Below are 9822 nucleotides of genomic sequence, written 5' to 3' on the forward strand. Positions count from 1 at the left end.
ATCACGCTCAGCCAATCAGTGTCCAAGTTCCAATCGCTGGTGCCTGGGTATCTTCCTCGTTATCCACGTTCCATGGGGGGCTTCTCCCCAGCTGTGGGGTCACAGTGGCGGCCGCTCCCTTTTCTTCTCAGCTCATGGGGACTGTGTCACCCCTCAGGGCCCAGTTCAGCTTCTCAGGCCCGCCACAGCTTTCACACAGAGCGCTCCACCGTTTTCCGGTCAGCGTGCACTGAGACCTCTAAGGTAAGGGTCAGATTTTTGCATGTTTTCCTATAAAATACATCAGAGCGTTCTCTGACTTCCTTTTTTTTTCCTGGAAAACACGATCTTCCAGGCCCATTTGTGGCGTGCCCACATTTGGAAGGAGCAGGCGTACACATCGGTATTTTCAAGCGCGGCAGTAAACGGGGCCGGTGCAGACTCCTGGTGAGGACGCCGCTGTGGGCGGTGGGGACTTGGGCTCGTGCCCTGTGTGGCAGCTGGTGGTCACGTGGGTGCTGGGGGCACAGAGCAGCCAGTCCACCCGGCCCTTCAGCAGAAGCTGGAAATCTGACTTTCTACGTGAAGCACCCCAATTTAGAGGTGTTGCAAAAAGCAGAAGTAACGAGAGTCGACCAAGTGAAAGAACCAGGAGTTTCGGGCTCTGGACGATCAGCTTAGAGCAGTGATGCCCGAGGGCTTGGGTGGACGTGGGAAGTCTGCTCGCTGGCCCACACGCCCCTGCGAGGGGGGAAGTCCACCGGTGAGTTGAACCTGTTCGGTGAGTGTGGAAATTGGAGGAGAGGGAGGGAAGAAATTAGATCAATACCAGTATAAATACCCCCGGGACCAAGACTTCAGAGCTGATGGAAACCACCTGATGCCACACAAAGTCAACCAATGAATCGGGAGCCTGGGGTCAGCAGGCTTAAGCCACTGCGCAAAGAAGAGAAGACACCGGGGTCCTGCTGTAGAGCACAGGGGGCCGTACTCAGCATCCTGTAACCACCTGTGTTGGGAAAGACCCTGAAAAAGACGAGGTGTTTTTGTTACTGAGTCACTGCTCTACACCAGACACTGCTCCGGTTTGCATCCCTCACCGGCAGGGCAGGAGGGCCCCTCGGTCTCCACACCCTCTCCAGCGTCTGTTATTTGTAGACTTTCTCACAGCGTCCACTCTGATGAGCGGTGATGCCTCGTTGCAGTTTTGATTTGCATTTGTCCCATAGTCATCCATGCTGCACATCTCTTCGTGTGCCTCTTGGCCTCGCTACGGTCTCCAGGCTGCTGGGTGGATTTGGAGCCGCTGGTCACAGTTTCCAGTCGAGAACACGGGCGTCTTCTGCTGAAGTCCATTTCTTCTGGGAGAAGCAGGTCTGGCCAGTGTGTGCGGCCCGGGGACACGGCTGCTGCTGACCGCAGGCCGCACCTCCTCTTCGTGGTTTTCAATATACGTTTTTATTTTTGGAACTGTTTGCTGTCATTTCCTGAAAGGGAGCTTAATGACCAGGTAGCCCTCTGGCGTCCCACCCCACCCACAGAAGGGTTTGATTTTTGCCCATTTCAGCTTCTCGAGTGTTTGATGGAAACAGACAAGGTCAAAAGCAGGGCTTTGAGAAGCTGGAACAGCTGGACGACGGGAGTGCGAAGTTCTCCCACGACTCGAAACGCTGACTCACTGAGAGCGGTCTGATCAAGCCTCATCCCCCTCCCACTGGGTTATTTTATGTTTTATAATTTGATGAGTGGAGTTGATTTGACTGAGTCAGCCTGCTGTTTTGCAGACAGAAGACTTCAATACAATCCATGAAGTCGGTGCTCTGAGCACTTAGGCAGAGCTGCCCTGGCCTCCCAGCCCTGAGGCCGCGATGCTGGGAGGGGACTGAAGTCACCAGCCTCTAGGCGGCGGGGAGGCCACCGCAGGGAGCAGGGGAGGGGAAGGCATCATCCACAGGGTGGAAAACTCTGAACACAGTGTGAGGGAGGCCGGGGAGGCTGCAGGGTGGGCAGGAAGGACTGTGGTCACAGGGAGGTAAGGGCCACGGCTGAGCATGAGACTCACCCCTGGGCCTGAAACCGGGCCTGACGGCTCAGCCTCCGGGAAGCTCGGCAGGGCGGGCAGCTCACAGGCCAGTCTGCGCCCCCTCCCGGCTGTGTGGGTGGAGGAGGGGGACACATGGGTGGGCAGTCTCTGCTGTCCAGGCTGGTCCCAGCGCAGACTTGAGCAGAGCTGCTTTCTTCAGGCCTGGGCTCAGCCTGCAGACAGGAGCCCCTCGGGGGCCCTGGGATCCGGTTAGACGAGCTCAGAGCCCTGGCGTGGGAGGCTCATGCTTGTCATCCCAGCCCCTCGAAGACAGTGTGGGGCCTCCTCTCCCCCTCAGCTGGGCAGATCAGCCCGCTGCTGCCCCCGCCCCGCCGGGCGGTGTCCACACCCGCAGGAATCTGGCTCCACTGGACCCTCGGGCGCAGGGTGGTGGTGGGGGATGGCCGCGCCAGCGCTTCCCCAGAAGGAAGCTAAGAGAAAGGAATGAGGATGTGCAACCCACAGGCTCTGTCCACGCATCTGCCAGAGGAGGACAGGCAGTCAGCTCCTGAGGCTGACTGGGGGCGGGGGCCGGGCCGTTCGGCTTCCTGGGTCACTAGAAGCCAGAGGCAAGTTTGGATTTGGAAGGTCCCAGGTTGTCCAGGAAAACCGCTAGATTGGGGGGGCTGCTCCCGTGGCAGGGGGGCCTTGACCTGGGTGCCGTCACTGCTGCTGGCTGGCGGCCGCCCCGCCTCGTTTGCTCCCAGGGGAGCCTGGACTGGGTGTGCTGTGGCCCCCAGGCCCCAGACCTGCAGGCCTTGCCTGACCCCACTGCTCTGTGTGGAGCCCGGACCTCCTGATCTCATCCGGCAGGGCTCCGCTCCCACAGCCCACCCATGGCTGGAGCCCCGTCCAGGCACAGGCCCAGCGGTGCGGCCAGCCAGTCCTCCGCCATCACCACGAGGGGCTTCCAGTCACCAGTGGGCTCATTACCTCTATGTTCTGGTTACAGACCTGTGTCTCACTGGGCCCCAAGCCCTCAGTTCAGAGGCCACGTAATCCATTCTGCGTGGATGGCTCTGCACAGGGACGTGAAAACCAGTTTGGGTGATGCATTGAATAGAAACTGGTGATAAATTGAATGGAATATCCCAGACAATTCTCTCTTCACAAATCTTTTCCAAAAATCTAAGGAGCCTGAATACGTTCCACCATTTACTTGATTATCGTCCTAGTAATCAGCTTCCAAAATGAGCTCTGAGCAGGACCGGGGGGTGTGGGGTCTGGAAGATTTGCAAGCAGCCCGATGCCGGGGGCTCGCCCGCCCTCTCGGAAGCCCGGCTCTTCCCTTCTCTCACACAAGGTCGCCGAGCCCATCGTCTCTCTCTGTCTCTCCCCGTCCTGATTCTCAGCCTGGAACAGGTTCAAATGCTATGACTGATGCTGATCACTGCTCCTGATGGTTATTACCGTTTAGGAGTGAAGTGGTTCTGGCTGTAATTCTCCTCTTAACAGTCGCGTGCTAGTGATAAGGGTCGAAGTTGCTGTGGTAAATCCCTAGGCAGCAGTTGCACCGTCTTTGGAGCCAGGTGGACAGGGTTCAGAGCTCAGCTACACCCCCAAAGGGTAACTCCGAGCCAGGCCCAGGAGCACTCTGCGCCTCAGTTTACCCACCTGGAAAGTGGGGTGATCAGAGGTTCTTCCCAGTCTGTTACCAGGATCCAGTGAAAGAAAGCATGGGAATGCTTAGCAGTGTCTGGAGAACAAGCTGTGGCCAGTAGGTGATGGGTTCTGTTACTGGACACCCACGTTAGGAGCAATTCATAGTAGACTTTGCCGAGGGGGTGTTCCCAGCCGGTTTCAGAGGGAAGCATCCAACAGATGCAGGGTATTGCCAGGCTCTGCGCTGGTGAAGCTGGGCGGATCACGGACCTGACCGTGGGCATTTCTTATGCTTTCATGGATGATTCAGACGGAAGCACCCAGTATGTATGAGAAAGACGCCCGAGGAGCAGCACAGAGAGAAATACAGTGAGAAAAGGGTGACGGGCACTTTGCTCTGATTTAATCCGCTTGGTTCATCATATTCAAACCCAGAGAAGCCCAGTCTTCGGTGTCAGGCAGAACCGCAGGCTCAAAGGTGACTGTGGGCTGTGCCGTCACTCTGGAGGCACAGCTGCTGGGTGACCCCGACCCCCCGAGCATTCTCATGGGCAGAGTCGCTCTCCCATCAAACCCTCCCATCACCCTTCCCCTGGTGGAACCTGCCACCTGGTTGCTTCCTTACCCTGAGGTACAGAACCCTCATCACAGTGTAAAGAGCATCCCTTCCCTGGGGACCAGAAGTGTGACCAGGGACCAAAATCCAGACCCCAGGGAAGGGGCTCTGATGGTCAGATTCCAGGGCTCAGCTGTGGGCGGGGTGAGGACAGGGTCCGTGTCAGGGCAGTACCAGAATCTTCCCTGAGGTAGTGTTGAGCACAGTCCCCAGCTGGTCTTAGCAAAGCTGAGATGGGGTGCCAGGCTCTGCCCTGGGCCCACGAGACGAGGGCAAGCAAGCTGGGGGGGCCCTCACTTTGCTTCGCCCGCAGCTCGCAGTTCTGGGTCATTTCTAGGACACTAAGATGTGTGTTTACATAAAGCTGGAAGCTGTGGTCACGACCCCTGAAGTCCTCCTTTCCTCCTGCCGCTAGTTGAAGGAAAGCTTCTGGGCTTTGGAGGCTGATGTGTGTGGGCCGAAATCTTCATGGCTGCCCACATTCGGGCAGCCCCAGGGTCTGCAGGGCTTTCCTGAGCCAGAGACGGTTAAGCTGAAACGTGAAGGGAGGACGAGTGGGAAGGGGCAGTCAGGAAAGAGCCCAGGAGAGGGGGCAGTGCCTGCAAAGCCCGTGAGCAGAAGGAATGTGGCCTCGAGCAGCTGCGCTTCTGTTGACCAGCTTCTTCCCCAGACTGTCCAAGAGCAGTGAGGGGAAGTAAACAGCGAGACCTCACGGGCTGGCGCAGGGCGGGCTTGCTCCTTTCCGAGGCCGTGGGCACCCATCTCCCTATGAAAGCCCTAGAAAATCTTGCTCCCCTCACAAAGAGAGCATGTTCTGGAATTTAAGATTTTGTAGCAACACAGATCCAGGGAGCCAGAGCCATGCCCACTAGGAGAAGCTGCCTGTTCCAGGGCTGGCCTGTGACAAAAGGGGGAAATGCTGTTATTCAGCTGGGGTAGAGGGTTCATGCAGGGGTGGGGGGGTTCACGCAGGGGTGGGGGGGTTCACGCAGGGGTGGGGGGGTTCACGCAGGGGTGGCGGGGTGCTCACCTACAGGCTGGCTCCCTGGGGGGTGGTTCCTGGTCTGTCCCAGCTTTGTCACATGGGGAGAGAAAGCCAAAGGACTATAGGATTTCTCCACCGTGGGTCCCAGCTGAGCCTGAATTATTCAAACGTGCTGGATCAATTATTCAGGATGATGAATTGGCGTGTGCGGTGCGGGTTTGCTAGTAAACAAGAGGACTGAGCCGACTGGGCAGGAGACAGAGGCCCCACCAGCCCCTCGCTGATGGCATCTGTGTCTTGCCCTGACTTCAGGGCCCTTGCTGGAGAGAGCAGTGACCCCGCAGACGCTCCCCGGACAGATCCAGGAGTGGTGGGAGGGAGTGGCGGGAGTGGCTGGACCTTGTCCCCCGGGCCTGGCTCCCAAGGCCAGATTGTATTTGATCTCAGATTGGCCGTAGGTCTTCCAGGACGTCTTGTGAGTTTGCTTTCTCCGTTGTCTGTTGTGAAATGTCTTCGTAGTAATTGTGAAACTGATCTTTGGCGCAAGTCCTTGTCCCAGCATGGAAGGCGTGAGATTGAAAATACATGGGGCCCAGGTCCCAGACGAATGTGGACCCTTCAGCTGACAAGGTGGCGGGGTTTTTCTGAACCACGCCAGGGATGTCCAGAGCCTCCCGCCCCACCCCTGTGCCTGTTCAGGCCCCCAGGCACCCACAGATTCTCTGATTCTGTGTCCTCCTCCGGCTTAACGCGTCCAGAGCAGCCGTCTCTCTCCTCCCGCAAACCTGACTGTTCCCAGCGATCTCCAGCCAGGAATGTGGGGACTGTTCTTGGCCCTCTGTCCCCTCCACCTTCAGGCCATCGTGAAACCCTGTCTCCAGATTACCTCTCACCTCTGTCCCCACTGCCCCCTGCCACCCACTGCCTGCCAGTCCTTGCCAAGCCACCAGATCCCAGGGTCTGAGCTCAGCCCCAGTCAGGTACCTGTGCCCACAAACTGGCTCATAGCAGGCGTATCAGCCACGTCCCTCCAATCTTGGCAAGAACCCATGACAAGGCCAAGGGCAGCGGGTAGGAGCGGGCACCAGGTCCATCCTGGCCTCGAAAGCTCCTTAAAGGAACAATTTTCCTTTGCTAGGGATCTGTGGATTATTGTATCTGATTCAAATTGAGGTTTTTTTACCTAAGCTTGTCTGAGTGCTTCCAAACTTGCTTCTCTTTTGACCTGAGTGGCTGGCTACCTGGGGCTTTGGCCCTCCAGAGGTCCAGGGGAGCCCAAAGGGGAAGCTACTCGGGGGTCTGTTTCCAGGACTATGTGGGTGAAAGGAGAGACCTCCTCTGAAGGATGGGTTAGCCCACCTGGGGTCATCGAATCACCCCCACCTGCACCCCACATGGGCGTGTTCACGCCCAGGGTCTCCTGGGAGAGCTGGAGGGGAGCATGTCCAAATAGGCGGCTTCTGCCCCCGGTCACGCTCCCAACACGCGGGGACCGACATGGGCACTCCCGTGGACACTCAGCACCTGGACATCAGAGGGTTTGTGTGTGTGTGTGTGGTTTTTCGTGCTTTGTTTTGTTTTAGTTCAGAAAAATATTCCGACGGTGGAGGGGCGCTCTCCCTGCAGCAGGAGAACCGGGCTGGGTGGGGCTCGTCTGACCCCCGGGGATCTGCGGGCCGTCCTGCCTTTCCGAGCAGGACAGTCCCTGCCGACAGCACAGCAGGCGCTGGGCTCCGTCCTTTCCTGGAGAGCCTGGCATCCTGGCGAGGACGGTGGCCTGGAGCTCGGGCCGCTCAAAGCAGCCCTCCGTTCCGCAGCTGGTTTTCACGGTGACCGGACCGAAGTTCCCTGGGATCCCCTGGGGCCACCTCATTAGCATACCAGAAACCCTCTCCTGGATAAAGGAAATTCCAAAGGGCTGGAACCTCTGCCAGGACCTGGGGCGGACTGTGTACAGTCTTCACCGGTTCACTGTTTGTGTTGCGCTTCCCATGACTGCAAGCGACGATTTAGCAATTCCGTGTTTACCGTTCATCTGTCCCACTGGACCGTCAGCCCCATGCAGACAGGGGTCTGGTTGCTCCTGTTCAGATGCGTCCTCCAAGCCCGATGCCCCAGCCCCAGAGCTGCTCACGTGATGGTTACACAGAGCTTGAGCGGCGGGGAACGAGGCCAGAGAGGAACCTGGGGGCTAGACTGCAGGCCTCCCGTGCCCACGGCCTGCAGTCTGCAGCCTTTCTCACCTTTTATTTCAGAAACCGCCGGCGAACTGGAGCCAGGAGTCGTAAAGTCCCTGGGGTCCAGCTTCACGAAGCCCCTTTGCAACACAGTCCTTGGAAGCCTGGAGGCAGCAGTGGGAGATTCCTGTGACCCAGGGCTTCACTGCAGGGCAGGGTGTGACTGAGCTCTAAGTCAGGGAAAAGGGCCCAAAATACAGAAGGTGATGAGATTCGTCTCTCTCATGTTTAACAGCCTGAGAAGTGATAATAAAAGGCAAGAAGGAGGGGAGGAGCAGGAGATGGAGGAGAGCTGGGGCCCATGTGGGGAGTCGGGGACCAGCCCTGGTGCCTGCTGAGCATCTCTCGTCCTTCGGAGTGGCGGGGAGAGACAGTGAGGAGGGAGCCAGTTCCTCCAGGGGGAACCGATGAAGGCTTAGGTCACAGGCTTCAGCATCCCCTGCTGACAGCCAGGGCAAGTATGGAAATACATGAAAAAATATAAATACACAAGAAACATGTTGATGTCTACTGATGAAAATAGCAGAGCAGCGGAGCCAGGTGACATCATGCTGTGAGATGGCCCACTGGTCAGTGCCCTGGTCCATGCACCCTCTTTCCAGAGCAGACCGGAGGGCCTTTACATAGGCAGACAAAGGTCTCCGGCCTTCACTTTATCTGCTCAACTAAGCTGAGCCTGCTCTTCAGATCCATTGTACTTTTATTGCAAACAAGAACAGAAGCGTTTAGCACAAATGAAAGTCAAAGTGAAAGTCGCTTGGTCGTTGCTCTTTGCAACCCCATAGATTGCAACTATACAGTCCATGGAATTCTCTGGGCCAGAATACTGGAGTGGGTAGCCTTTCCCTTCTCCAGGGGATCTTCCATTTAGCACAATGATCAAACACAAACATTTCTATGTTGTCAAATAAAAATATAGTGTTCAAGTTTTTTAAGCCCATAAACTTAGAGGCACATTTTAAAGAAAATAATCTATAAAAAGAAAGTCCTGCCACCTTGAAAAAGGCCAGGTGGGGGGTTAGGAGAGCAGAAAATGAGGAAACAAAAGGAGAGAATCACGTTTCTTCCAGGGAGCTGGAGCCAGCGACCTGGGGGAGCTCCCCAGGGCGGGCGAGGCTGGAGAGCCAAGGCCTGGAGGAAACACTGCACGGCTTGGTCATTAGTCACGTCTAGATGATCATCCAGGCTTTTCAAGGTAGCGGTTTGTATTTTTGTGTTCCAATCTTTTAAAATCTCGCTCTAAATGGAACACTCTATGTTTCCTTCTGGAAGCCGTTGCTCTGCACTTGGGCGGCTGGCAGAATCTTAACCATACCTGGAAGGAGCTGCCAGTCTTGTTCAGATACGATACCAAGTCCATGCTAAATGTATGCCCACCTTAGCTTCCCTCAGAGAATCCTAGCAAAGCCCTGGCACACCATCCACAGAAAGAGGGGCCTGGGGGGTGGTTGAGTGGGAAGAGGCGGCCTTGACTGCCTGCAGCTACAGTGACGTCCTTGGAGAAGTTAAACGTACAGATTTTCTTTCCTTTCTTTTCTACGTTTCTTTTTTGTATTGATACGCTTGCCTTACATTAAGCAGTTTATTTTCACTGCATGTTTGGTTCTTAGGTTGACTCTATATTTTTATCATCCTAAATATCTAAGAAGGATATTATATGTTTGAAAAAAATAAAGTAAAATACCGTGCTTGGCAAATTTCTCAGGAGCATATTAGTTTGTGAACACCCTGCCAGAGCCCTTCCTGGGACCTTAGAAGCAGGCAGTGTGAGTCAGAGGCTTGAGGCTTTAGCACCACAGTAAACCCACCGTCCACAGGCAGGGTCCAGGCACAGAGAGAACCCTTGTGGGAAATGCCTGTGATCTGGGCCAAGTCTCTGGTTTCACACCCATGGTGACTGTCACCCAGAGAAGGGGTCACGTCCAGTCTGCCTTTATCCCCACCAAGCAGTCTAAGTGGGGGAGGGCAGGGACCACACGCCAAGAACGTCTCTTGTCCCCAAACAACCTCCTCCTCGCTGCTTTCTGGACAAAGTCCCCCAGTCGCTCGTGAAGTCATGCCTTCGTTACACAGGAACCTGCTGAGTGCTTGCTCTGAGCCAGGCATCCTGCCAGGAGGGCGTCCAGTCGGTGGCCTGTTCTGTGGCTTCGGGCTCAAAGCTCTGCTTGCTGTTCTCTGTGTCCCGATACTGCTCCGCTTGATGGGCTGTCTCTCAGGCGGAAGGGCAGGGTCCTGGATGCCACTCAGCACCCCCCCCCGCCCCCGGTGCAGGCGGCCTGGGGCTCTGGCCGTGAGACATGGATGCGAGTCCCAGCTCTGG

The sequence above is a fragment of the Bos javanicus genome, chromosome 23 (assembly GCF_032452875.1).
Source record: "Bos javanicus breed banteng chromosome 23, ARS-OSU_banteng_1.0, whole genome shotgun sequence".
In the NCBI taxonomy this organism is placed as follows: Eukaryota; Metazoa; Chordata; class Mammalia; order Artiodactyla; family Bovidae; genus Bos; species Bos javanicus.